Raw genomic sequence first — 27,021 nt, 5'->3', positions numbered from 1 at the left:
CCGCAACTAGAGAAAGCCTCCGTGCAGCAATGCAGACCCAACACAGCCCCAAATTAATAAATTAATAAATTAATTAATTAAGAAAAAAAAAAAAAGGCAGCACCTGGGGGCTGGCAGACTGATGCACCAAGTCTTACATCACGTCTACTTAGTATCCTGCATGTCAGGGCCATGCTGGACCTGGGGCTGCCCACACAGAGTGGGGCCTGCATCACCCTTCCCAGGAGGGAGGGTGGAGGGAAACCCTGCATGACCTCTGAGGCCCTAAGAACCCTTGACTAAGGCTGAGCTCAATTTGAAACAGTGGGTGACCAGAGCAGACATTTCATTCATCTATCAATGAGAATCCAGAACTGGAGGAGCAGAAAACAATGGCCTCGCTCAACCTTGACGCTAATCCTGACATGGACCCTAACCCTAAACTCTGATCCTGACCCTACGCCCTGACCTAACCTTAGCCTAACCCGTACCCTAAACCTGTACCTTACCCTAACCCATGCTCTACCCGCATCCTACCTGTACCCCAATTCTCACCCATACCCTAACACCCACTCTAACACAGAACCCTAACACCCTGAGACCAAAACCATAAACCTTAACCAATAAGCCAAACCATAACCATAAGCAAACCATAAAATATATTCATTAACCATACCCATAAATAACTCATTAACCCTAAAACTTAAACCATCACAGCAACCATAAACCATACACAGCCCCAACCCTCACACCAGCCCCAGCCCTAATGCTAACCCTCCAAACGACTTACACCAAGCCAAGTCTAATCAGATTATACAAATACATCTTGACAAAGAAAACTGGGGAATTCCCTGGTGGCCCAGTGGTTAGGACTCTGTGCTTTCACTGCCAAGGGCTCGGGTTCGATCCCTGACTGGGGAACTAAGATCCCACAAGCCATGGGACGTGGCCAAAATAAATAAATAATTAGAATGAAATAAAACCACTATTTTAAAAAAGATTTTAAAAATAGAGGAAAAAAACAAGAAAACTACCCCAGTACAACTTACAAATATGAATGTAAAAATCTATCACACAATAATAGCAACATGAAACCAACAGAACTTTAAACGGATAATGCCATAAGCAAGTATCTCTACACCAGGAATTTCAGGTTGCTCAACATATTAAAAGTAAGCAATGTATTCAACCACAATAATGGTGTGAAGTAAAAACACATAACCATATCAATTCATGCAAAAAATCTACAATGAAAATCCAGTGTTATTTCATGAAAAACACTCAAGAAAGCAGGAATAAAAGGAAATTTGTTCAATATGGAAAAGAGTAGTACAAAAAGCCACAGCAAACATCGTGCTCAATGTTAAAGACTGAAAGATTTACTCCTGAAATCAGGAACAAGGCCAGGAAGCTGGCCTTCATCACTGTTACTCAATAGTGTACTGGAAGTTCTACCCAGAATCTTGAGGAAAGAAATAAAAGGCCTCCATGGGTGAATGGAAAAATTAAAACTGTGTCTCTTCACAGAACATAGGTCACATCATCTCATATATAAAACTACCTATAATCAGCAAAGAAATTATTTGAGCTAATCAACTAATTAATAAGCAAAGTTATAGAACAAAATATCAATTCATGAAAATCTATCTTATATGCATACGCTGGCAAAAAATAATCTGAAAAAGAATTTATGAGAACAATTCCATTTGTAATAATGTCAACATCAATATTTAGGAGTATATTTAATCAAGGTACAAGACTTGTTTTTATGTATGTAAAGTTGTATGTTTGAAATTACTGGAAAGTCAATTACTTTTCAAAACATCATGTATGTCAATAGCATGCCAGAAAAGCAGAGAAAACATCAAACTTCCAGATAGAAGCCAAGCCTTACCCAGATCCAGTTCACCCAAAGTCCACATGTCATTTAGAGGCACCGTGGGAAGGTTATATTAGGAGCCGCTGTCCTCCGTGTTGTGGACGACCTGGATATGGTAGAAACAGTGGGATTTTTGAATTCCAATTTTCCACTTCATGCCACAAAAACACTATTAGAACTAATAAATAAATTCAGTAAAGTTGCAAAATCAATACACAGAAATCAGTTGCATTTCTAAACACTAATAATGAACCATCAGAAAGAGAAAGAAAGCAACCCTATTTACAACTGCATCAAAAAGAACAAAATACCTGGGAATAAAGTCAACCAAGGAGGTGAAAGACCTGCACACTGAAAACTTTAAGACATTGATGAAGACATTGAAAAACACACCAATAAATGGAAAGATATCCTGTTCTCATGGAATGGAACGATTAATGTTGTTAAAATATCCATGCTACCCAAAGCAGTGGACACAGTGAATGCAATCCCTCCCAAAATTCCATGGTATTTTCCCCCGAAATAGAGCAAATCCTCCTAATATCTGTGGGGAACCACAAAGGACCCCAAATAGCCAAAGAAACCCTGAAAAAAGAGAACGGGCTGGAGGCATCTCCCTCCCTGACGTCACACTCTGCTGAGAAGCTACAGTCACCAAAACAGTGTGGAACTGGCTCAAAACGGGCACAGGGACCAGAGGAACAGGACAGAGAGACCAGACTTCAACCCCCACGGACGGGGTCGGTGAATTTATGACACAGGGACCAAGGACACACCAAGGAGCACGACACTCCCCACCATAAATGGTGCTGGGAAAACTGGACGCCCCATAACTCACGCTGGCTACCCTGCACACAAACCTGAACAAACACCCAGCTTTCCACGCCAAGCCCTCCCTCGCTCACACGAAGACGGACCCCCTCAACGGTCAGTCGCCCACAGGAAGCTTCTCCCCACTTTTCCTCACCGTCTCTTCACCTTTTCCTCAGGCATCACCTGGGTCCTCAGGAAACCTAGTTCCCTAGTCAGCGTGGACGCAGCCCCACTCTGTCCTGAAGCCGAAACCCCAGCGAGTCCTAAGGAGACGGAGACCGAGCTCCTCTCAGCAGAGACACTGAGCCGGGCGTCCTACCGGAAGGCCTCCGCCCCCGCCCCCGCGCCTGAGGAGGCTCAACTGCTCTCAGCTGACCTCACAATCGAGTTCGCAGGGAACGAGCATGCGCTGTGGGTCAGAGAGGCGAACTCGGCGCCACCCTGTGGTCAGTGCAGGAAGTGCAGGCCGCGCCTCCCTCACAGGTCACTGGAGGCAGCGTGCCCTACTGACAGGACTGCTGAATCCATTAAACTGGACATTCAAACTAAAATGGAGTCTCTATCCCAAAAGCTTTCTAAAAGTAGTTAAGGAACAATTAATTGGAAACCATTTGGAATGAAGTGAATGTAGATGCAAACTTTACAACTTATACCAAATTCACTCAAAGTTATTCAGAGGCAAATTTGATTGTAGTTTCTAATTTATGTTTGGCTGCGTTGGGTCTTCGTTGCTGCATGTGGGCTTTCTCTAGTTGCGTCGAGCGGGGCTACTCTTCGTTGCGGTGCACGGGCTTCTCATTGCGGTGGCTTCTCTTGTGGGCGAGCATGGGCTCTAGGCGCGCAGGCTTCAGTAGGTGTGCCGCGCAGGCTCGGTTGCTCTGCGGCATGTGGGATCTTCCCGGACCAGGGCTCGAGCCCGTGTCCCCTGCATTGGCAGGCGGACTCTTAACCACTGCGTCACCAGGGAAGTCCCCACAGACAAATTTTAAATACAAAACTATTCAAGGGGCTTCCCTGGTGGCGCAGTGGTTGAGAATCTGCCTGCTAATGCAGGGGACACGGGTTCGAGCCCTGACCTGGGAAGATCCCACATGCCGCGGAGCAACTAGGCCCGTGAGCCACAACTATTGAGCCTGCACGTCTGGAGCCTGTGCTCCGCAACAAGAGAGGCCGCGAGAGTGAGAGGCCCGCGCACCGCGATGAAGAGTGGCCCCCGCTTGCCACAACTAGAGAAAGCCTTCACACAGAAACGAAGACCCAACACAGCCAAAAATAAATTAATTAATTAATCAATTAAACAAAAAAAGCTGTCTCTCAAATTGAACTTCCAGAATATATTCAGGAAAAACGCATACGCCCTTTTTGGCCAACCAAAGAAGCGGGCAATGCAAATCAACACTACAAAGAGGTATCACTTCGAATCAGAAAAAAGGACCATCCTCACAAAGGGTAAAAACCAGATATGCAGGACAAGGAGAGGAGAAAAGGGAGCCTTGTTACGCTGAAGGGGGGAATGTAAATTGCCAACGGCCACTCTGGAGAAGTGTGCTGTGTTTCCTAAAACATCTAAAAAACAGAGCTACAAAGCATAGGGCGCTTCCACTCATGGGCCTATATGTTGGAAAAACCAAAAATCCACAGGACGCAGGCACCCCGTTTACTGCTGCTATGTTTACAACAGCCTCGACTTGGGTACAACTTAACAGTCCTTGGAAGGAAAAAATGGTGAAAGAAAATTTGGTACTTAAGCACAACGGAATATTACTCAGCCCTGAAATCAATGAAATGAGGCCAGTTGCAGCAACTCAGGGGGACTTATGTATGGTCATTGAGAGTGAAATAAGTTAGACAGCAAGAGAAACTGATCATAAGGTATCACTTATAAAGGGAATCTAAAAATCGCCAACCATGAACTGAATTACAAACCGAACACCATCACACATTTACAAAACACACTGATGGCTGCTTAAGGGGAAAAGTGTGGTGCGGTGATGCATAAACCAGGAGGTTGAAATTGGCACAGATACCGTTCCATACGCCAATAATGTAATCGCCAAGACATACTCATTGCTCAAGGAACTGGACTCAGCACACTCTATTCACAGAAAAAACATCTATCTGACTACTAGAAACTAGAAAAGACTTTATTGATGTCTCTCTGTAAGTGACTCAGGTGGATGTACAGCACCAAGAAACACAACATTGCAAATCAGCTCCACCCCCCTATAAAAATTAATTATAAAAAAAGAAAGACAGTGAGAGAGAGAGGAATTCTTACAAAATTCAATCAGGGGCTGTGATGCAACTGGACTGACCACATCTACACTCACAGCTGAATGGGACGTAAGGCTGGACACCCTAACCCTAACCCAACCCTAACCCTACCTTAACCCTAACCCTAACCCAACACTAACCCTAACCCTAAACCTAACCCCTAACCCTAACCCAACCCTAAGCCTAACCCTAACCCCTAGCCCTAGCCCTAACCCTGACCCTAACCCCTAACCCTTAACCCCTAGCCCCTAACCCTAACCAAGTTCACAAGTAAACTTCTCGCCCACCTGGAGAGAGTGATTTAATTTTAAAGAGTAAAGACACAATCAGCTCAGTAATTGGCCACGGGGATGGAGGGGCCAAGGCTAACCTGAGCTGGAGGAACGTGGGTGCCTGCCTGGATGCTCAGAGGCCAAGGGCTGTTCTGAGAGCTGCTTGGACACCCGTGCAGATGGAACAAAGGATCCGTCCAGTCCCAAGAGGGCCCCACCAGCCCTCACGAACGCAACACCAGACTTCCCTGGTGGCGCAGTGGTTAAGAATCCACCTGCCAATGCAGGGGACACGGGTTTGAGCCCTGGTCCGGGAAGATCCCACATGCTGTGGAGCAACTAAGCCCGTGCACCACAACTACTGAGCCTGCGCTCTAGAACCCGCGAGCCACAACTGCTGAAGCCCACGCGCTTAGAGCCTGTGCTCTGCAACAAGAGAAGCCACCGCAATGAGAAGCCCCCACTCGCCGCAACTAGAGAAAGCCTCCGTGCAGCAATGCAGACCCAACACAGCCCCAAATTAATTAATTAATTAATTAATTAAGAAAAAAAAAAAGGCAGCACCTGGGGGCTGGCAGACTGATGCACCAAGTCTTACATCACGTCTACTTAGTATCCTGCATGTCAGGGCCATGCTGGACCTGGGGCTGCACACAGAGAGTGGGGCCTGCATCACCCTTCCCAGGAGGGAGGGTGGAGGGAAACCCTGCATGACCTCTGAGGCCCTAAGAACCCTTGACTAAGGCTGAGCTCAATTTGAAACAGTGGGTGACCAGAGCAGACATTTCATTCATCTATCAATGAGAATCCAGAACTGGAGGAGCAGAAAACAATGGCCTCGCTCAACCTTGACGCTAATCCTGACATGGACCCTAACCCTAAACTCTGATCCTGACCCTAAGCCCTGACCGAACCTTAGCCTAACCCGTACCCTAAACCTGTACCTTACCCTAACCCATGCTCTACCCGCATCCTACCTGTACCCCAATTCTCACCCATACCCTAACACCCACTCTAACACAGAACCCTAACACCCTGAGACCAAAACCATAAACCTTAACCAATAAGCCAAACCATAACCATAAGCAAACCATAAAATATATTCTTTAACCATACTCATAAATAACTCATTAACCCTAAAACTTAAACCATCACAGCAACCATAAACCATACACAGCCCCAACCCTCACACCAGCCCCAGCCCTAATGCTAACCCTCCAAACGACTTACACCAAGCCAAGTCTAATCAGATTATACAAATACATCTTGACAAAGAAAACTGGGGAATTCCCTGGTGGCCCAGTGGTTAGGACTCTGTGCTTTCACTGCCAAGGGCTCGGGTTCGATCCCTGACTGGGGAACTAAGATCCCACAAGCCATGGGACGTGGCCAAAATAAATAAATAATTAGAATGAAATAAAACCACTATTTTAAAAAAGATTTTAAAAATAGAGGAAAAAAACAAGAAAACTACCCCAGTACAACTTACAAATATGAATGTAAAAATCTATCACACAATAATAGCAACATGAAACCAACAGAACTTTAAATGGATAATGCCATAAGCAAGTATCTCTACACCAGGAATTTCAGGTTGCTCAACATATTAAAAGTAAGCAATGTATTCAACCACAATAATGGTGTGAAGTAAAAACACATAACCATATCAATTCATGCAAAAAATCTACAATGAAAATCCAGTGTTATTTCATGAAAAACACTCAAGAAAGCAGGAATAAAAGGAAATTTGTTCAATATGGAAAAGAGTAGTACAAAAAGCCACAGCAAACATCGTGCTCAATGTTAAAGACTGAAAGATTTACTCCTGAAATCAGGAACAAGGCCAGGAAGCTGGCCTTCATCACCGTTACTCAATAGTGTACTGGAAGTTCTACCCAGAATCTTGAGGAAAGATATAAAAGGCCTCCATGGGTGAATGGAAAAATTAAAACCGTGTCTCTTCACAGAACATAGGTCACATCATCTCATATATAAAACTACCTATAATCAGCAAAGAAATTATTTGAGCTAATCAACTAATTAATAAGCAAAGTTATAGAACAAAATATCAATTCATGAAAATCTATCTTATATGCATACGCTGGCAAAAAATAATCTGAAAAAGAATTTATGAGAACAATTCCATTTGTAATAATGTCAACATCAATATTTAGGAGTATATTTAATCAAGGTACAAGACTTGTTTTTATGTATGTAAAGTTGTATGTTTGAAATTACTGGAAAGTCAATTACTTTTCAAAACATCATGTATGTCAATAGCATGCCAGAAAAGCAGAGAAAACATCAAACTTCCAGATAGAAGCCAAGCCTTACCCAGATCCAGTTCACCCAAAGTCCACATGTCATTTAGAGGCACCGTGGGAAGGTTATATTAGGAGCCGCTGTCCTCCGTGTTGTGGACGACCTGGATATGGTAGAAACAGTGGGATTTTTGAATTCCAATTTTCCACTTCATGCCACAAAAACACTATTAGAACTAATAAATAAATTCAGTAAAGTTGCAAAATCAATACACAGAAATCAGTTGCATTTCTAAACACTAATAATGAACCATCAGAAAGAGAAAGAAAGCAACCCTATTTACAACTGCATCAAAAAGAACAAAATACCTGGGAATAAAGTCAACCAAGGAGGTGAAAGACCTGCACACTGAAAACTTTAAGACATTGATGAAGACATTGAAAAACACACCAATAAATGGAAAGATATCCTGTTCTCATGGAATGGAACGATTAATGTTGTTAAAATATCCATGCTACCCAAAGCAGTGGACACAGTGAATGCAATCCCTCCCAAAATTCCATGGTATTTTCCCCCGAAATAGAGCAAATCCTCCTAATATCTGTGGGGAACCACAAAGGACCCCAAATAGCCAAAGAAACCCTGAAAAAAGAGAACGGGCTGGAGGCATCTCCCTCCCTGACGTCACACTCTGCTGAGAAGCTACAGTCACCAAAACAGTGTGGAACTGGCTCAAAACGGGCACAGGGACCAGAGGAACAGGACAGAGAGACCAGACTTCAACCCCCACGGACGGGGTCGGTGAATTTATGACACAGGGACCAAGGACACACCAAGGAGCACGACACTCCCCACCATAAATGGTGCTGGGAAAACTGGACGCCCCATAACTCACGCTGGCTACCCTGCACACAAACCTGAACAAACACCCAGCTTTCCACGCCAAGCCCTCCCTCGCTCACACGAAGACGGACCCCCTCAACGGTCAGTCGCCCACAGGAAGCTTCTCCCCACTTTTCCTCACCGTCTCTTCACCTTTTCCTCAGGCATCACCTGGGTCCTCAGGAAACCTAGTTCCCTAGTCAGCGTGGACGCAGCCCCACTTTGTCCTGAAGCCGAAACCCCAGCGAGTCCTAAGGAGACGGAGACCGAGCTCCTCTCAGCAGAGACACTGAGCCGGGCGTCCTACCGGAAGGCCTCCGCCCCCGCCCCCGCGCCTGAGGAGGCTCAACTGCTCTCAGCTGACCTCACAATCGAGTTCGCAGGGAACGAGCATGCGCTGTGGGTCAGAGAGGCGAACTCGGCGCCACCCTGTGGTCAGTGCAGGAAGTGCAGGCCGCGCCTCCCTCACAGGTCACTGGAGGCAGCGTGCCCTACTGACAGGACTGCTGAATCCATTAAACTGGACATTCAAACTAAAATGGAGTCTCTATCCCAAAAGCTTTCTAAAAGTAGTTAAGGAACAATTAATTGGAAACCATTTGGAATGAAGTGAATGTAGATGCAAACTTTACAACTTATACCAAATTCACTCAAAGTTATTCAGAGGCAAATTTGATTGTAGTTTCTAATTTATGTTTGGCTGCGTTGGGTCTTCATTGCTGCATGTGGGCTTTCTCTAGTTGCGTCGAGCGGGGCTACTCTTCGTTGCGGTGCACGGGCTTCTCATTGCGGTGGCTTCTCTTGTGGGCGAGCATGGGCTCTAGGCGCGCAGGCTTCAGTAGGTGTGCCGCGCAGGCTCGGTTGCTCTGCGGCATGTGGGATCTTCCCGGACCAGGGCTCGAGCCCGTGTCCCCTGCATTGGCAGGCGGACTCTTAACCACTGCGTCACCAGGGAAGTCCCCACAGACAAATTTTAAATACAAAACTATTCAAGGGGCTTCCCTGGTGGCGCAGTGGTTGAGAATCTGCCTGCTAATGCAGGGGACACGGGTTCGAGCCCTGACCTGGGAAGATCCCACATGCCGCGGAGCAACTAGGCCCGTGAGCCACAACTATTGAGCCTGCACGTCTGGAGCCTGTGCTCCGCAACAAGAGAGGCCGCGAGAGTGAGAGGCCCGCGCACCGCGATGAAGAGTGGCCCCCGCTTGCCACAACTAGAGAAAGCCTTCACACAGAAACGAAGACCCAACACAGCCAAAAATAAATTAATTAATTAATCAATTAAACAAAAAAAGCTGTCTCTCAAATTGAACTTCCAGAATATATTCAGGAAAAACGCATACGCCCTTTTTGGCCAACCAAAGAAGCGGGCAATGCAAATCAACACTACAAAGAGGTATCACTTCGAATCAGAAAAAAGGACCATCCTCACAAAGGGTAAAAACCAGATATGCAGGACAAGGAGAGGAGAAAAGGGAGCCTTGTTACGCTGAAGGGGGGAATGTAAATTGCCAACGGCCACTCTGGAGAAGTGTGCTGTGTTTCCTAAAACATCTAAAAAACAGAGCTACAAAGCATAGGGCGCTTCCACTCATGGGCCTATATGTTGGAAAAACCAAAAATCCACAGGACGCAGGCACCCCGTTTACTGCTGCTATGTTTACAACAGCCTCGACTTGGGTACAACTTAATAGTCCTTGGAAGGAAAAAATGGTGAAAGAAAATTTGGTACTTAAGCACAACGGAATATTACTCAGCCCTGAAATCAATGAAATGAGGCCAGTTGCAGCAACTCAGGGGGACTTATGTATGGTCATTGAGAGTGAAATAAGTTAGACAGCAAGAGAAACTGATCATAAGGTATCACTTATAAAGGGAATCTAAAAATCGCCAACCATGAACTGAATTACAAACCGAACACCATCACACATTTACAAAACACACTGATGGCTGCTTAAGGGGAAAAGTGTGGTGCGGTGATGCATAAACCAGGAGGTTGAAATTGGCACAGATACCGTTCCATACGCCAATAATGTAATCGCCAAGACATACTCATTGTTCAAGGAACTGGACTCAGCACACTCTATTCACAGAAAAAACATCTATCTGACTACTAGAAACTAGAAAAGACTTTATTGATGTCTCTCTGTAAGTGACTCAGGTGGATGTACAGCACCAAGAAACACAACATTGCAAATCAGCTCCACCCCACTATAAAAATTAATTATAAAAAAAGAAAGACAGTGAGAGAGAGAGGAATTCTTACAAAATTCAATCAGGGGCTGTGATGCAACTGGACTGACCACATCTACACTCACAGCTGAATGGGACGTAAGGCTGGACACCCTAACCCTAAACCCTAACCCTAACCCAACCCTAACCCTACCTTAACCCTAACCCTAACCCAACACTAACCCTAACCCTAAACCTAACCCCTAACCCTAACCCAACCCTAAGCCTAACCCTAACCCCTAGCCCTAGCCCTAACCCTGACCCTAACCCCTAACCCTTAACCCCTAGCCCCTAACCCTAACCAAGTTCACAAGTAAACTTCTCGCCCACCTGGAGAGAGTGATTTAATTTTAAAGAGTAAAGACACAATCAGCTCAGTAATTGGCCACGGGGATGGAGGGGCCAAGGCTAACCTGAGCTGGAGGAACGTGGGTTCCTGCCTGGATGCTCAGAGGCCAAGGGCTGTTCTGAGAGCTGCTTGGACACCCGTGCAGATGGAACAAAGGATCCGTCCAGTCCCAAGAGGGCCCCACCAGCCCTCACGAACGCAACACCAGACTTCCCTGGTGGCGCAGTGGTTAAGAATCCACCTGCCAATGCAGGGGACACGGGTTTGAGCCCTGGTCCGGGAAGATCCCACATGCTGTGGAGCAACTAAGCCCGTGCACCACAACTACTGAGCCTGCGCTCTAGAACCCGCGAGCCACAACTGCTGAAGCCCACGCGCTTAGAGCCTGTGCTCTGCAACAAGAGAAGCCACCGCAATGAGAAGCCCCCACTCGCCGCAACTAGAGAAAGCCTCCGTGCAGCAATGCAGACCCAACACAGCCCCAAATTAATTAATTAATTAATTAATTAAGAAAAAAAAAAAGGCAGCACCTGGGGGCTGGCAGACTGATGCACCAAGTCTTACATCACGTCTACTTAGTATCCTGCATGTCAGGGCCATGCTGGACCTGGGGCTGCACACAGAGAGTGGGGCCTGCATCACCCTTCCCAGGAGGGAGGGTGGAGGGAAACCCTGCATGACCTCTGAGGCCCTAAGAACCCTTGACTAAGGCTGAGCTCAATTTGAAACAGTGGGTGACCAGAGCAGACATTTCATTCATCTATCAATGAGAATCCAGAACTGGAGGAGCAGAAAACAATGGCCTCGCTCAACCTTGACGCTAATCCTGACATGGACCCTAACCCTAAACTCTGATCCTGACCCTAAGCCCTGACCGAACCTTAGCCTAACCCGTACCCTAAACCTGTACCTTACCCTAACCCATGCTCTACCCGCATCCTACCTGTACCCCAATTCTCACCCATACCCTAACACCCACTCTAACACAGAACCCTAACACCCTGAGACCAAAACCATAAACCTTAACCAATAAGCCAAACCATAACCATAAGCAAACCATAAAATATATTCTTTAACCATACCCATAAATAACTCATTAACCCTAAAACTTAAACCATCACAGCAACCATAAACCATACACAGCCCCAACCCTCACACCAGCCCCAGCCCTAATGCTAACCCTCCAAACGACTTACACCAAGCCAAGTCTAATCAGATTATACAAATACATCTTGACAAAGAAAACTGGGGAATTCCCTGGTGGCCCAGTGGTTAGGACTCTGTGCTTTCACTGCCAAGGGCTCGGGTTCGATCCCTGACTGGGGAACTAAGATCCCACAAGCCATGGGACGTGGCCAAAATAAATAAATAATTAGAATGAAATAAAACCACTATTTTAAAAAAGATTTTAAAAATAGAGGAAAAAAACAAGAAAACTACCCCAGTACAACTTACAAATATGAATGTAAAAATCTATCACACAATAATAGCAACATGAAACCAACAGAACTTTAAATGGATAATGCCATAAGCAAGTATCTCTACACCAGGAATTTCAGGTTGCTCAACATATTAAAAGTAAGCAATGTATTCAACCACAATAATGGTGTGAAGTAAAAACACATAACCATATCAATTCATGCAAAAAATCTACAATGAAAATCCAGTGTTATTTCATGAAAAACACTCAAGAAAGCAGGAATAAAAGGAAATTTGTTCAATATGGAAAAGAGTAGTACAAAAAGCCACAGCAAACATCGTGCTCAATGTTAAAGACTGAAAGATTTACTCCTGAAATCAGGAACAAGGCCAGGAAGCTGGCCTTCATCACCGTTACTCAATAGTGTACTGGAAGTTCTACCCAGAATCTTGAGGAAAGAAATAAAAGGCCTCCATGGGTGAATGGAAAAATTAAAACCGTGTCTCTTCACAGAACATAGGTCACATCATCTCATATATAAAACTACCTATAATCAGCAAAGAAATTATTTGAGCTAATCAACTAATTAATAAGCAAAGTTATAGAACAAAATATCAATTCATGAAAATCTATCTTATATGCATACGCTGGCAAAAAATAATCTGAAAAAGAATTTATGAGAACAATTCCATTTGTAATAATGTCAACATCAATATTTAGGAGTATATTTAATCAAGGTACAAGACTTGTTTTTATGTATGTAAAGTTGTATGTTTGAAATTACTGGAAAGTCAATTACTTTTTAAAACATCATGTATGTCAATAGCATGCCAGAAAAGCAGAGAAAACATCAAACTTCCAGATAGAAGCCAAGCCTTACCCAGATCCAGTTCACCCAAAGTCCACATGTCATTTAGAGGCACCGTGGGAAGGTTATATTAGGAGCCGCTGTCCTCCGTGTTGTGGACGACCTGGATATGGTAGAAACAGTGGGATTTTTGAATTCCAATTTTCCACTTCATGCCACAAAAACACTATTAGAACTAATAAATAAATTCAGTAAAGTTGCAAAATCAATACACAGAAATCAGTTGCATTTCTAAACACTAATAATGAACCATCAGAAAGAGAAAGAAAGCAACCCTATTTACAACTGCATCAAAAAGAACAAAATACCTGGGAATAAAGTCAACCAAGGAGGTGAAAGACCTGCACACTGAAAACTTTAAGACATTGATGAAGACATTGAAAAACACACCAATAAATGGAAAGATATCCTGTTCTCATGGAATGGAACGATTAATGTTGTTAAAATATCCATGCTACCCAAAGCAGTGGACACAGTGAATGCAATCCCTCCCAAAATTCCATGGTATTTTCCCCCCAAATAGAGCAAATCCTCCTAATATCTGTGGGGAACCACAAAGGACCCCAAATAGCCAAAGAAACCCTGAAAAAAGAGAACGGGCTGGAGGCATCTCCCTCCCTGACGTCACACTCTGCTGAGAAGCTACAGTCACCAAAACAGTGTGGAACTGGCTCAAAACGGGCACAGGGACCAGAGGAACAGGACAGAGAGACCAGACTTCAACCCCCACGGACGGGGTCGGTGAATTTATGACACAGGGACCAAGGACACACCAAGGAGCACGACACTCCCCACCATAAATGGTGCTGGGAAAACTGGACGCCCCATAACTCACGCTGGCTACCCTGCACACAAACCTGAACAAACACCCAGCTTTCCACGCCAAGCCCTCCCTCGCTCACACGAAGACGGACCCCCTCAACGGTCAGTCGCCCACAGGAAGCTTCTCCCCACTTTTCCTCACCGTCTCTTCACCTTTTCCTCAGGCATCACCTGGGTCCTCAGGAAACCTAGTTCCCTAGTCAGCGTGGACGCAGCCCCACTTTGTCCTGAAGCCGAAACCCCAGCGAGTCCTAAGGAGACGGAGACCGAGCTCCTCTCAGCAGAGACACTGAGCCGGGCGTCCTACCGGAAGGCCTCCGCCCCCGCCCCCGCGCCTGAGGAGGCTCAACTGCTCTCAGCTGACCTCACAATCGAGTTCGCAGGGAACGAGCATGCGCTGTGGGTCAGAGAGGCGAACTCGGCGCCACCCTGTGGTCAGTGCAGGAAGTGCAGGCCGCGCCTCCCTCACAGGTCACTGGAGGCAGCGTGCCCTACTGACAGGACTGCTGAATCCATTAAACTGGACATTCAAACTAAAATGGAGTCTCTATCCCAAAAGCTTTCTAAAAGTAGTTAAGGAACAATTAATTGGAAACCATTTGGAATGAAGTGAATGTAGATGCAAACTTTACAACTTATACCAAATTCACTCAAAGTTATTCAGAGGCAAATTTGATTGTAGTTTCTAATTTATGTTTGGCTGCGTTGGGTCTTCGTTGCTGCATGTGGGCTTTCTCTAGTTGCGTCGAGCGGGGCTACTCTTCGTTGCGGTGCACGGGCTTCTCATTGCGGTGGCTTCTCTTGTGGGCGAGCATGGGCTCTAGGCGCGCAGGCTTCAGTAGGTGTGCCGCGCAGGCTCGGTTGCTCTGCGGCATGTGGGATCTTCCCGGACCAGGGCTCGAGCCCGTGTCCCCTGCATTGGCAGGCGGACTCTTAACCACTGCGTCACCAGGGAAGTCCCCACAGACAAATTTTAAATACAAAACTATTCAAGGGGCTTTCCTGGTGGCGCAGTGGTTGAGAATCTGCCTGCTAATGCAGGGGACACGGGTTCGAGCCCTGACCTGGGAAGATCCCACATGCCGCGGAGCAACTAGGCCCGTGAGCCACAACTATTGAGCCTGCACGTCTGGAGCCTGTGCTCCGCAACAAGAGAGGCCGCGAGAGTGAGAGGCCCGCGCACCGCGATGAAGAGTGGCCCCCGCTTGCCACAACTAGAGAAAGCCTTCACACAGAAACGAAGACCCAACACAGCCAAAAATAAATTAATTAATTAATCAATTAAACAAAAAAAGCTGTCTCTCAAATTGAACTTCCAGAATATATTCAGGAAAAACGCATACGCCCTTTTTGGCCAACCAAAGAAGCGGGCAATGCAAATCAACACTACAAAGAGGTATCACTTCGAATCAGAAAAAAGGACCATCCTCACAAAGGGTAAAAACCAGATATGCAGGACAAGGAGAGGAGAAAAGGGAGCCTTGTTACGCTGAAGGGGGGAATGTAAATTGCCAACGGCCACTCTGGAGAAGTGTGCTGTGTTTCCTAAAACATCTAAAAAACAGAGCTACAAAGCATAGGGCGCTTCCACTCATGGGCCTATATGTTGGAAAAACCAAAAATCCACAGGACGCAGGCACCCCGTTTACTGCTGCTATGTTTACAACAGCCTCGACTTGGGTACAACTTAATAGTCCTTGGAAGGAAAAAATGGTGAAAGAAAATTTGGTACTTAAGCACAACGGAATATTACTCAGCCCTGAAATCAATGAAATGAGGCCAGTTGCAGCAACTCAGGGGGACTTATGTATGGTCATTGAGAGTGAAATAAGTTAGACAGCAAGAGAAACTGATCATAAGGTATCACTTATAAAGGGAATCTAAAAATCGCCAACCATGAACTGAATTACAAACCGAACACCATCACACATTTACAAAACACACTGATGGCTGCTTAAGGGGAAAAGTGTGGTGCGGTGATGCATAAACCAGGAGGTTGAAATTGGCACAGATACCGTTCCATACGCCAATAATGTAATCGCCAAGACATACTCATTGTTCAAGGAAGTGGACTCAGCACACTCTATTCACAGAAAAAACATCTATCTGACTACTAGAAACTAGAAAAGAATTTATTGATGTCTCTCTGTAAGTGACTCAGGTGGATGTACAGCACCAAGAAACACAACATTGCAAATCAGCTACACCCCACTATAAAAATTAATTATAAAAAAAGAAAGACAGTGAGAGAGAGAGAGGAATTCTTACAAAATTCAATCAGGGGCTGTGATGCAACTGGACTGACCACATCTACACTCACAGCTGAATGGGACGTAAGGCTGGACACCCTAACCCTAAACCCTAACCCTAACCCAACCCTAACCCTACCTTAACCCTAACCCTAACCCAACACTAACCCTAACTCTAAACCTAACCCCTAACCCTAACCCAACCCTAAGCCTAACCCTAACCCCTAGCCCTAGCCCTAACCCTGACCCTAACCCCTAACCCTTAACCCCTAGCCCCTAACCCTAACCAAGTTCACAAGTAAACTTCTCGCCCACCTGGAGAGAGTGATTTAATTTTAAAGAGTAAAGACACAATCAGCTCAGTAATTGGCCACGGGGATGGAGGGGCCAAGGCTAACCTGAGCTGGAGGAACGTGGGTTCCTGCCTGGATGCTCAGAGGCCAAGGGCTGTTCTGAGAGCTGCTTGGACACCCGTGCAGATGGAACAAAGGATCCGTCCAGTCCCAAGAGGGCCCCACCAGCCCTCACGAACGCAACACCAGACTTCCCTGGTGGCGCAGTGGTTAAGAATCCACCTGCCAATGCAGGGGACACGGGTTTGAGCCCTGGTCCGGGAAGATCCCACATGCTGTGGAGCAACTAAGCCCGTGCACCACAACTACTGAGCCTGCGCTCTAGAACCCGCGAGCCACAACTGCTGAAGCCCACGCGCTTAGAGCCTGTGCTCTGCAACAAGAGAAGCCACCGCAATGAGAAGCCCCCACTCGCCGCAACTAGAGAAAGCCTCCGTGCAGCAATGCAGACCCAACACAGCCCCAAATTAATTAATTAATTAATTAATTAAGAAAAAAAAAAAAGGCAGCACCTGGGGGCTGGCAGACTGATGCACCAAGTCTTACATCACGTCTACTTAGTATCCTGCATGTCAGGGCCATGCTGGACCTGGGGCTGCACACAGAGAGTGGGGCCTGCATCACCCTTCCCAGGAGGGAGGGTGGAGGGAAACCCTGCATGACCTCTGAGGCCCTAAGAACCCTTGACTAAGGCTGAGCTCAATTTGAAACAGTGGGTGACCAGAGCAGACATTTCATTCATCTATCAATGAGAATCCAGAACTGGAGGAGCAGAAAACAATGGCCTCGCTCAACCTTGACGCTAATCCTGACATGGACCCTAACCCTAAACTCTGATCCTGACCCTAAGCCCTGACCGAACCTTAGCCTAACCCGTACCCTAAACCTGTACCTTACCCTAACCCATGCTCTACCCGCATCCTACCTGTACCCCAATTCTCACCCATACCCTAACACCCACTCTAACACAGAACCCTAACACCCTGAGACCAAAACCATAAACCTTAACCAATAAGCCAAACCATAACCATAAGCAAACCATAAAATATATTCTTTAACCATACCCATAAATAACTCATTAACCCTAAAACTTAAACCATCACAGCAACCATAAACCATACACAGCCCCAACCCTCACACCAGCCCCAGCCCTAATGCTAACCCTCCAAACGACTTACACCAAGCCAAGTCTAATCAGATTATACAAATACATCTTGACAAAGAAAACTGGGGAATTCCCTGGTGGCCCAGTGGTTAGGACTCTGTGCTTTCACTGCCAAGGGCTCGGGTTCGATCCCTGACTGGGGAACTAAGATCCCACAAGCCATGGGACGTGGCCAAAATAAATAAATAATTAGAATGAAATAAAACCACTATTTTAAAAAAGATTTTAAAAATAGAGGAAAAAAACAAGAAAACTACCCCAGTACAACTTACAAATATGAATGTAAAAATCTATCACACAATAATAGCAACATGAAACCAACAGAACTTTAAATGGATAATGCCATAAGCAAGTATCTCTACACCAGGAATTTCAGGTTGCTCAACATATTAAAAGTAAGCAATGTATTCAACCACAATAATGGTGTGAAGTAAAAACACATAACCATATCAATTCATGCAAAAAATCTACAATGAAAATCCAGTGTTATTTCATGAAAAACACTCAAGAAAGCAGGAATAAAAGGAAATTTGTTCAATATGGAAAAGAGTAGTACAAAAAGCCACAGCAAACATCGTGCTCAATGTTAAAGACTGAAAGATTTACTCCTGAAATCAGGAACAAGGCCAGGAAGCTGGCCTTCATCACCGTTACTCAATAGTGTACTGGAAGTTCTACCCAGAATCTTGAGGAAAGAAATAAAAGGCCTCCATGGGTGAATGGAAAAATTAAAACCGTGTCTCTTCACAGAACATAGGTCACATCATCTCATATATAAAACTACCTATAATCAGCAAAGAAATTATTTGAGCTAATCAACTAATTAATAAGCAAAGTTATAGAACAAAATATCAATTCATGAAAATCTATCTTATATGCATACGCTGGCAAAAAATAATCTGAAAAAGAATTTATGAGAACAATTCCATTTGTAATAATGTCAACATCAATATTTAGGAGTATATTTAATCAAGGTACAAGACTTGTTTTTATGTATGTAAAGTTGTATGTTTGAAATTACTGGAAAGTCAATTACTTTTCAAAACATCATGTATGTCAATAGCATGCCAGAAAAGCAGAGAAAACATCAAACTTCCAGATAGAAGCCAAGCCTTACCCAGATCCAGTTCACCCAAAGTCCACATGTCATTTAGAGGCACCGTGGGAAGGTTATATTAGGAGCCGCTGTCCTCCGTGTTGTGGACGACCTGGATATGGTAGAAACAGTGGGATTTTTGAATTCCAATTTTCCACTTCATGCCACAAAAACACTATTAGAACTAATAAATAAATTCAGTAAAGTTGCAAAATCAATACACAGAAATCAGTTGCATTTCTAAACACTAATAATGAACCATCAGAAAGAGAAAGAAAGCAACCCTATTTACAACTGCATCAAAAAGAACAAAATACCTGGGAATAAAGTCAACCAAGGAGGTGAAAGACCTGCACACTGAAAACTTTAAGACATTGATGAAGACATTGAAAAACACACCAATAAATGGAAAGATATCCTGTTCTCATGGAATGGAACGATTAATGTTGTTAAAATATCCATGCTACCCAAAGCAGTGGACACAGTGAATGCAATCCCTCCCAAAATTCCATGGTATTTTCCCCCGAAATAGAGCAAATCCTCCTAATATCTGTGGGGAACCACAAAGGACCCCAAATAGCCAAAGAAACCCTGAAAAAAGAGAACGGGCTGGAGGCATCTCCCTCCCTGACGTCACACTCTGCTGAGAAGCTACAGTCACCAAAACAGTGTGGAACTGGCTCAAAACGGGCACAGGGACCAGAGGAACAGGACAGAGAGACCAGACTTCAACCCCCACGGACGGGGTCGGTGAATTTATGACACAGGGACCAAGGACACACCAAGGAGCACGACACTCCCCACCATAAATGGTGCTGGGAAAACTGGACGCCCCATAACTCACGCTGGCTACCCTGCACACAAACCTGAACAAACACCCAGCTTTCCACGCCAAGCCCTCCCTCGCTCACACGAAGACGGACCCCCTCAACGGTCAGTCGCCCACAGGAAGCTTCTTCCCACTTTTCCTCACCGTCTCTTCACCTTTTCCTCAGGCATCACCTGGGTCCTCAGGAAACCTAGTTCCCTAGTCAGCGTGGACGCAGCCCCACTTTGTCCTGAAGCCGAAACCCCAGCGAGTCCTAAGGAGACGGAGACCGAGCTCCTCTCAGCAGAGACACTGAGCCGGGCGTCCTACCGGAAGGCCTCCGCCTCCGCCCCCGCGCCTGAGGAGGCTCAACTGCTCTCAGCTGACCTCACAATCGAGTTCGCAGGGAACGAGCATGCGCTGTGGGTCAGAGAGGCGAACTCGGCGCCACCCTGTGGTCAGTGCAGGAAGTGCAGGCCGCGCCTCCCTCACAGGTCACTGGAGGCAGCGTGCCCTACTGACAGGACTGCTGAATCCATTAAACTGGACATTCAAACTAAAATGGAGTCTCTATCCCAAAAGCTTTCTAAAAGTAGTTAAGGAACAATTAATTGGAAACCATTTGGAATGAAGTGAATGTAGATGCAAACTTTACAACTTATACCAAATTCACTCAAAGTTATTCAGAGGCAAATTTGATTGTAGTTTCTAATTTATGTTTGGCTGCGTTGGGTCTTCGTTGCTGCATGTGGGCTTTCTCTAGTTGCGTCGAGCGGGGCTACTCTTCGTTGCGGTGCACGGGCTTCTCATTGCGGTGGCTTCTCTTGTGGGCGAGCATGGGCTCTAGGCGCGCAGGCTTCAGTAGTTGTGCCGCGCAGGCTCGGTTGCTCTGCGGCATGTGGGATCTTCCCGGACCAGGGCTCGAGCCCGTGTCCCCTGCATTGGCAGGCGGACTCTTAACTACTGCGTCACCAGGGAAGTCCCCACAGACAAATTTTAAATACAAAACTATTCAAGGGGCTTCCCTGGTGGCGCAGTGGTTGAGAATCTGCCTGCTAATGCAGGGGACACGGGTTCGAGCCCTGACCTGGGAAGATCCCACATGCCGCGGAGCAACTAGGCCCGTGAGCCACAACTATTGAGCCTGCACGTCTGGAGCCTGTGCTCCGCAACAAGAGAGGCCGCGATAGTGAGAGGCCCGCGCACCGCGATGAAGAGTGGCCCCCGCTTGCCACAACTAGAGAAAGCCTTCACACAGAAACGAAGACCCAACACAGCCAAAAATAAATTAATTAATTAATCAATTAAACAAAAAAAGCTGTCTCTCAAATTGAACTTCCAGAATATATTCAGGAAAAACGCATACGCCCTTTTTGGCCAACCAAAGAAGCGGGCAATGCAAATCAACACTACAAAGAGGTATCACTTCGAATCAGAAAAAAGGACCATCCTCACAAAGGGTAAAAACCAGATATGCAGGACAAGGAGAGGAGAAAAGGGAGCCTTGTTACGCTGAAGGGGGGAATGTAAATTGCCAACGGCCACTCTGGAGAAGTGTGCTGTGTTTCCTAAAACATCTAAAAAACAGAGCTACAAAGCATAGGGCGCTTCCACTCATGGGCCTATATGTTGGAAAAACCAAAAATCCACAGGACGCAGGCACCCCGTTTACTGCTGCTATGTTTACAACAGCCTCGACTTGGGTACAACTTAATAGTCCTTGGAAGGAAAAAATGGTGAAAGAAAATTTGGTACTTAAGCACAACGGAATATTACTCAGCCCTGAAATCAATGAAATGAGGCCAGTTGCAGCAACTCAGGGGGACTTATGTATGGTCATTGAGAGTGAAATAAGTTAGACAGCAAGAGAAACTTATCATAAGATATCACTTATAAAGGGAATCTAAAAATTGCCAACCATGAACTGAATTACAAACCGAACACCATCACACATTTACAAAACACACTGATGGCTGCTTAAGGGGAAAAGTGTGGTGCGGTGATGCATAAACCAGGAGGTTGAAATTGGCACAGATACCGTTCCATACGCCAATAATGTAATCGCCAAGACATACTCATTGTTCAAGGAACTGGACTCAGCACACTCTATTCACAGAAAAAACATCTATCTGACTACTAGAAACTAGAAAAGAATTTATTGATGTCTCTCTGTAAGTGACTCAGGTGGATGTAGAGCACCAAGAAACACAACATTGCAAATCAGCTACACCCCACTATAAAAATTAATTATAAAAAAAGAAAGACAGTGAGAGAGAGAGAGGAATTCTTACAAAATTCAATCAGGGGCTGTGATGCAACTGGACTGACCACATCTACACTCACAGCTGAATGGGACGTAAGGCTGGACACCCTAACCCTAAACCCTAACCCTAACCCAACCCTAACCCTACCTTAACCCTAACCCTAACCCAACACTAACCCTAACCCTAAACCTAACCCCTAACCCTAACCCAACCCTAAGCCTAACCCTAACCCCTAGCCCTAGCCCTAGCCCTAACCCTGACCCTAACCCCTAACCCTTAACCCCTAGCCCCTAACCCTAACCAAGTTCACAAGTAAACTTCTCGCCCACCTGGAGAGAGTGATTTAATTTTAAAGAGTAAAGACACAATCAGCTCAGTAATTGGCCACGGGGATGGAGGGGCCAAGGCTAACCTGAGCTGGAGGAACGTGGGTGCCTGCCTGGATGCTCAGAGGCCAAGGGCTGTTCTGAGAGCTGCTTGGACACCCGTGCAGATGGAACAAAGGATCCGTCCAGTCCCAGAGGGCCCCACCAGCCCTCACGAACGCAACATCAGACTTCCCTGGTGGCGCAGTGGTTAAGAATCCACCTGCCAATGCAGGGGACACGGGTTTGAGCCCTGGTCCGGGAAGATCCCACATGCTGTGGAGAAACTAAGCCCGTGCACCACAACTACTGAGCCTGCGCTCTAGAACCCGCGAGCCACAACTGCTGAAGCCCACGCGCTTAGAGCCTGGGCTCTGCAGCAAGAGAAGCCACCGCAATGAGAAGCCCCCACTCGCCGCAACTAGAGAAAGCCTCCGTGCAGCAATGCAGACCCAACACAGCCCCAAATTAATTAATTAATTAATTAATTAAGAAAAAAAAAAAAAGGCAGCACCTGGGGGCTGGCAGACTGATGCACCAAGTCTTACATCACGTCTACTTAGTATCCTGCATGTCAGGGCCATGCTGGACCTGGGGCTGCACACAGAGAGTGGGGCCTGCATCACCCTTCCCAGGAGGGAGGGTGGAGGGAAACCCTGCATGACCTCTGAGGCCCTAAGAACCCTTGACTAAGGCTGAGCTCAATTTGAAACAGTGGGTGACCAGAGCAGACATTTCATTCATCTATCAATGAGAATCCAGAACTGGAGGAGCAGAAAACAATGGCCTCGCTCAACCTTGATGCTAATCCTGACATGGACCCTAACCCTAAACTCTGATCCTGACCCTAAGCCCTGACCGAACCTTAGCCTAACCCGTACCCTAAACCTGTACCTTACCCTAACCCATGCTCTACCCGCATCCTACCTGTACCCCAATTCTCACCCATACCCTAACACCCACTCTAACACAGAACCCTAACACCCTGAGACCAAAACCATAAACCTTAACCAATAAGCCAAACCATAACCATAAGCAAACCATAAAATATATTCATTAACCATACCCATAAATAACTCATTAACCCTAAAACTTAAACCATCACAGCAACCATAAACCATACACAGCCCCAACCCTCACACCAGCCCCAGCCCTAATGCTAACCCTCCAAACCACTTACACCAAGCCAAGTCTAATCAGATTATACAAATACATCTTGACAAAGAAAACTGGGGAATTCCCTGGTGGCCCAGTGGTTAGGACTCTGTGCTTTCACTGCCAAGGGCTCGGGTTCGATCCCTGACTGGGGAACTAAGATCCCACAAGCCATGGGACGTGGCCAAAATAAATAAATAATTAGAATGAAATAAAACCACTATTTTAAAAAAGATTTTAAAAATAGAGGAAAAAAACAAGAAAACTACCCCAGTACAACTTACAAATATGAATGTAAAAATCTATCACACAATAATAGCAACATGAAACCAACAGAACTTTAAATGGATAATGCCATAAGCAAGTATCTCTACACCAGGAATTTCAGGTTGCTCAACATATTAAAAGTAAGCAATGTATTCAACCACAATAATGGTGTGAAGTAAAAACACATAACCATATCAATTCATGCAAAAAATCTACAATGAAAATCCAGTGTTATTTCATGAAAAACACTCAAGAAAGCAGGAATAAAAGGAAATTTGTTCAATATGGAAAAGAGTAGTACAAAAAGCCACAGCAAACATCGTGCTCAATGTTAAAGACTGAAAGATTTACTCCTGAAATCAGGAACAAGGCCAGGAAGCTGGCCTTCATCACCGTTACTCAATAGTGTACTGGAAGTTCTACCCAGAATCTTGAGGAAAGAAATAAAAGGCCTCCATGGGTGAATGGAAAAATTAAAACCGTGTCTCTTCACAGAACATAGGTCACATCATCTCATATATAAAACTACCTATAATCAGCAAAGAAATTATTTGAGCTAATCAACTAATTAATAAGCAAAGTTATAGAACAAAATATCAATTCATGAAAATCTATCTTATATGCATACGCTGGCAAAAAATAATCTGAAAAAGAATTTATGAGAACAATTCCATTTGTAATAATGTCAACATCAATATTTAGGAGTATATTTAATCAAGGTACAAGACTTGTTTTTATGTATGTAAAGTTGTATGTTTGAAATTACTGGAAAGTCAATTACTTTTCAAAACATCATGTATGTCAATAGCATGCCAGAAAAGCAGAGAAAACATCAAACTTCCAGATAGAAGCCAAGCCTTACCCAGATCCAGTTCACCCAAAGTCCACATGTCATTTAGAGGCACCGTGGGAAGGTTATATTAGGAGCCGCTGTCCTCCGTGTTGTGGACGACCTGGATATGGTAGAAACAGTGGGATTTTTGAATTCCAATTTTCCACTTCATGCCACAAAAACACTATTAGAACTAATAAATAAATTCAGTAAAGTTGCAAAATCAATACACAGAAATCAGTTGCATTTCTAAACACTAATAATGAACCATCAGAAAGAGAAAGAAAGCAACCCTATTTACAACTGCATCAAAAAGAACAAAATACCTGGGAATAAAGTCAACCAAGGAGGTGAAAGACCTGCACACTGAAAACTTTAAGACATTGATGAAGACATTGAAAAACACACCAATAAATGGAAAGATATCCTGTTCTCATGGAATGGAACAATTAATGTTGTTAAAATATCCATGCTACCCAAAGCAGTGGACACAGTGAATGCAATCCCTCCCAAAATTCCATGGTATTTTCCCCCCAAATAGAGCAAATCCTCCTAATATCTGTGGGGAACCACAAAGGACCCCAAATAGCCAAAGAAACCCTGAAAAAAGAGAACGGGCTGGAGGCATCTCCCTCCCTGACGTCACACTCTGCTGAGAAGCTACAGTCACCAAAACAGTGTGGAACTGGCTCAAAACGGGCACAGGGACCAGAGGAACAGGACAGAGAGACCAGACTTCAACCCCCACGGACGGGGTCGGTGAATTTATGACACAGGGACCAAGGACACACCAAGGAGCACGACACTCCCCACCATAAATGGTGCTGGGAAAACTGGACGCCCCATAACTCACGCTGGCTACCCTGCACACAAACCTGAACAAACACCCAGCTTTCCACGCCAAGCCCTCCCTCGCTCACACGAAGACGGACCCCCTCAACGGTCAGTCGCCCACAGGAAGCTTCTCCCCACTTTTCCTCACCGTCTCTTCACCTTTTCCTCAGGCATCACCTGGGTCCTCAGGAAACCTAGTTCCCTAGTCAGCGTGGACGCAGCCCCACTTTGTCCTGAAGCCGAAACCCCAGCGAGTCCTAAGGAGACGGAGACCGAGCTCCTCTCAGCAGAGACACTGAGCCGGGCGTCCTACCGGAAGGCCTCCGCCTCCGCCCCCGCGCCTGAGGAGGCTCAACTGCTCTCAGCTGACCTCACAATCGAGTTCGCAGGGAACGAGCATGCGCTGTGGGTCAGAGAGGCGAACTCGGCGCCACCCTGTGGTCAGTGCAGGAAGTGCAGGCCGCGCCTCCCTCACAGGTCACTGGAGGCAGCGTGCCCTACTGACAGGACTGCTGAATCCATTAAACTGGACATTCAAACTAAAATGGAGTCTCTATCCCAAAAGCTTTCTAAAAGTAGTTAAGGAACAATTAATTGGAAACCATTTGGAATGAAGTGAATGTAGATGCAAACTTTACAACTTATACCAAATTCACTCAAAGTTATTCAGAGGCAAATTTGATTGTAGTTTCTAATTTATGTTTGGCTGCGTTGGGTCTTCGTTGCTGCATGTGGGCTTTCTCTAGTTGCGTCGAGCGGGGCTACTCTTCGTTGCGGTGCACGGGCTTCTCATTGCGGTGGCTTCTCTTGTGGGCGAGCATGGGCTCTAGGCGCGCAGGCTTCAGTAGTTGTGCCGCGCAGGCTCGGGTGCTCTGCGGCATGTGGGATCTTCCCGGACCAGGGCTCGAGCCCGTGTCCCCTGCATTGGCAGGCGGACTCTTAACTACTGCGTCACCAGGGAAGTCCCCACAGACAAATTTTAAATACAAAACTATTCAAGGGGCTTCCCTGGTGGCGCAGTGGTTGAGAATCTGCCTGCTAATGCAGGGGACACGGGTTCGAGCCCTGACCTGGGAAGATCCCACATGCCGCGGAGCAACTAGGCCCGTGAGCCACAACTATTGAGCCTGCACGTCTGGAGCCTGTGCTCCGCAACAAGAGAGGCCGCGAGAGTGAGAGGCCCGCGCACCGCGATGAAGAGTGGCCCCCGCTTGCCACAACTAGAGAAAGCCTTCACACAGAAACGAAGACCCAACACAGCCAAAAATAAATTAATTAATTAATCAATTAAACAAAAAAAGCTGTCTCTCAAATTGAACTTCCAGAATATATTCAGGAAAAACGCATACGCCCTTTTTGGCCAACCAAAGAAGCGGGCAATGCAAATCAACACTACAAAGAGGTATCACTTCGAATCAGAAAAAAGGACCATCCTCACAAAGGGTAAAAACCAGATATGCAGGACAAGGAGAGGAGAAAAGGGAGCCTTGTTACGCTGAAGGGGGGAATGTAAATTGCCAACGGCCACTCTGGAGAAGTGTGCTGTGTTTCCTAAAACATCTAAAAAACAGAGCTACAAAG

General features: G+C 45.7%; 1 long non-coding RNA gene across 1 annotated transcript in view; it reads right to left on the bottom strand.

Annotated features, from left to right (window-relative positions):
* LOC309650398 overlaps window positions 1-27,021 on the bottom strand; it is a 963,470-nt gene that overhangs the window by 99,797 nt on the left and 836,652 nt on the right. The gene's annotated exons all lie outside the window — the stretch shown is intronic.

The sequence above is a fragment of the Balaenoptera physalus genome (assembly GCF_965194825.1).
Source record: "Balaenoptera physalus genome assembly, contig: SUPER_4_unloc_3, whole genome shotgun sequence".
Lineage (NCBI taxonomy): Eukaryota > Metazoa > Chordata > Mammalia > Artiodactyla > Balaenopteridae > Balaenoptera > Balaenoptera physalus.
Note: the sequence above shows the minus strand (reverse complement) of the source record. Positions and strands in the feature narration are given on the sequence as shown.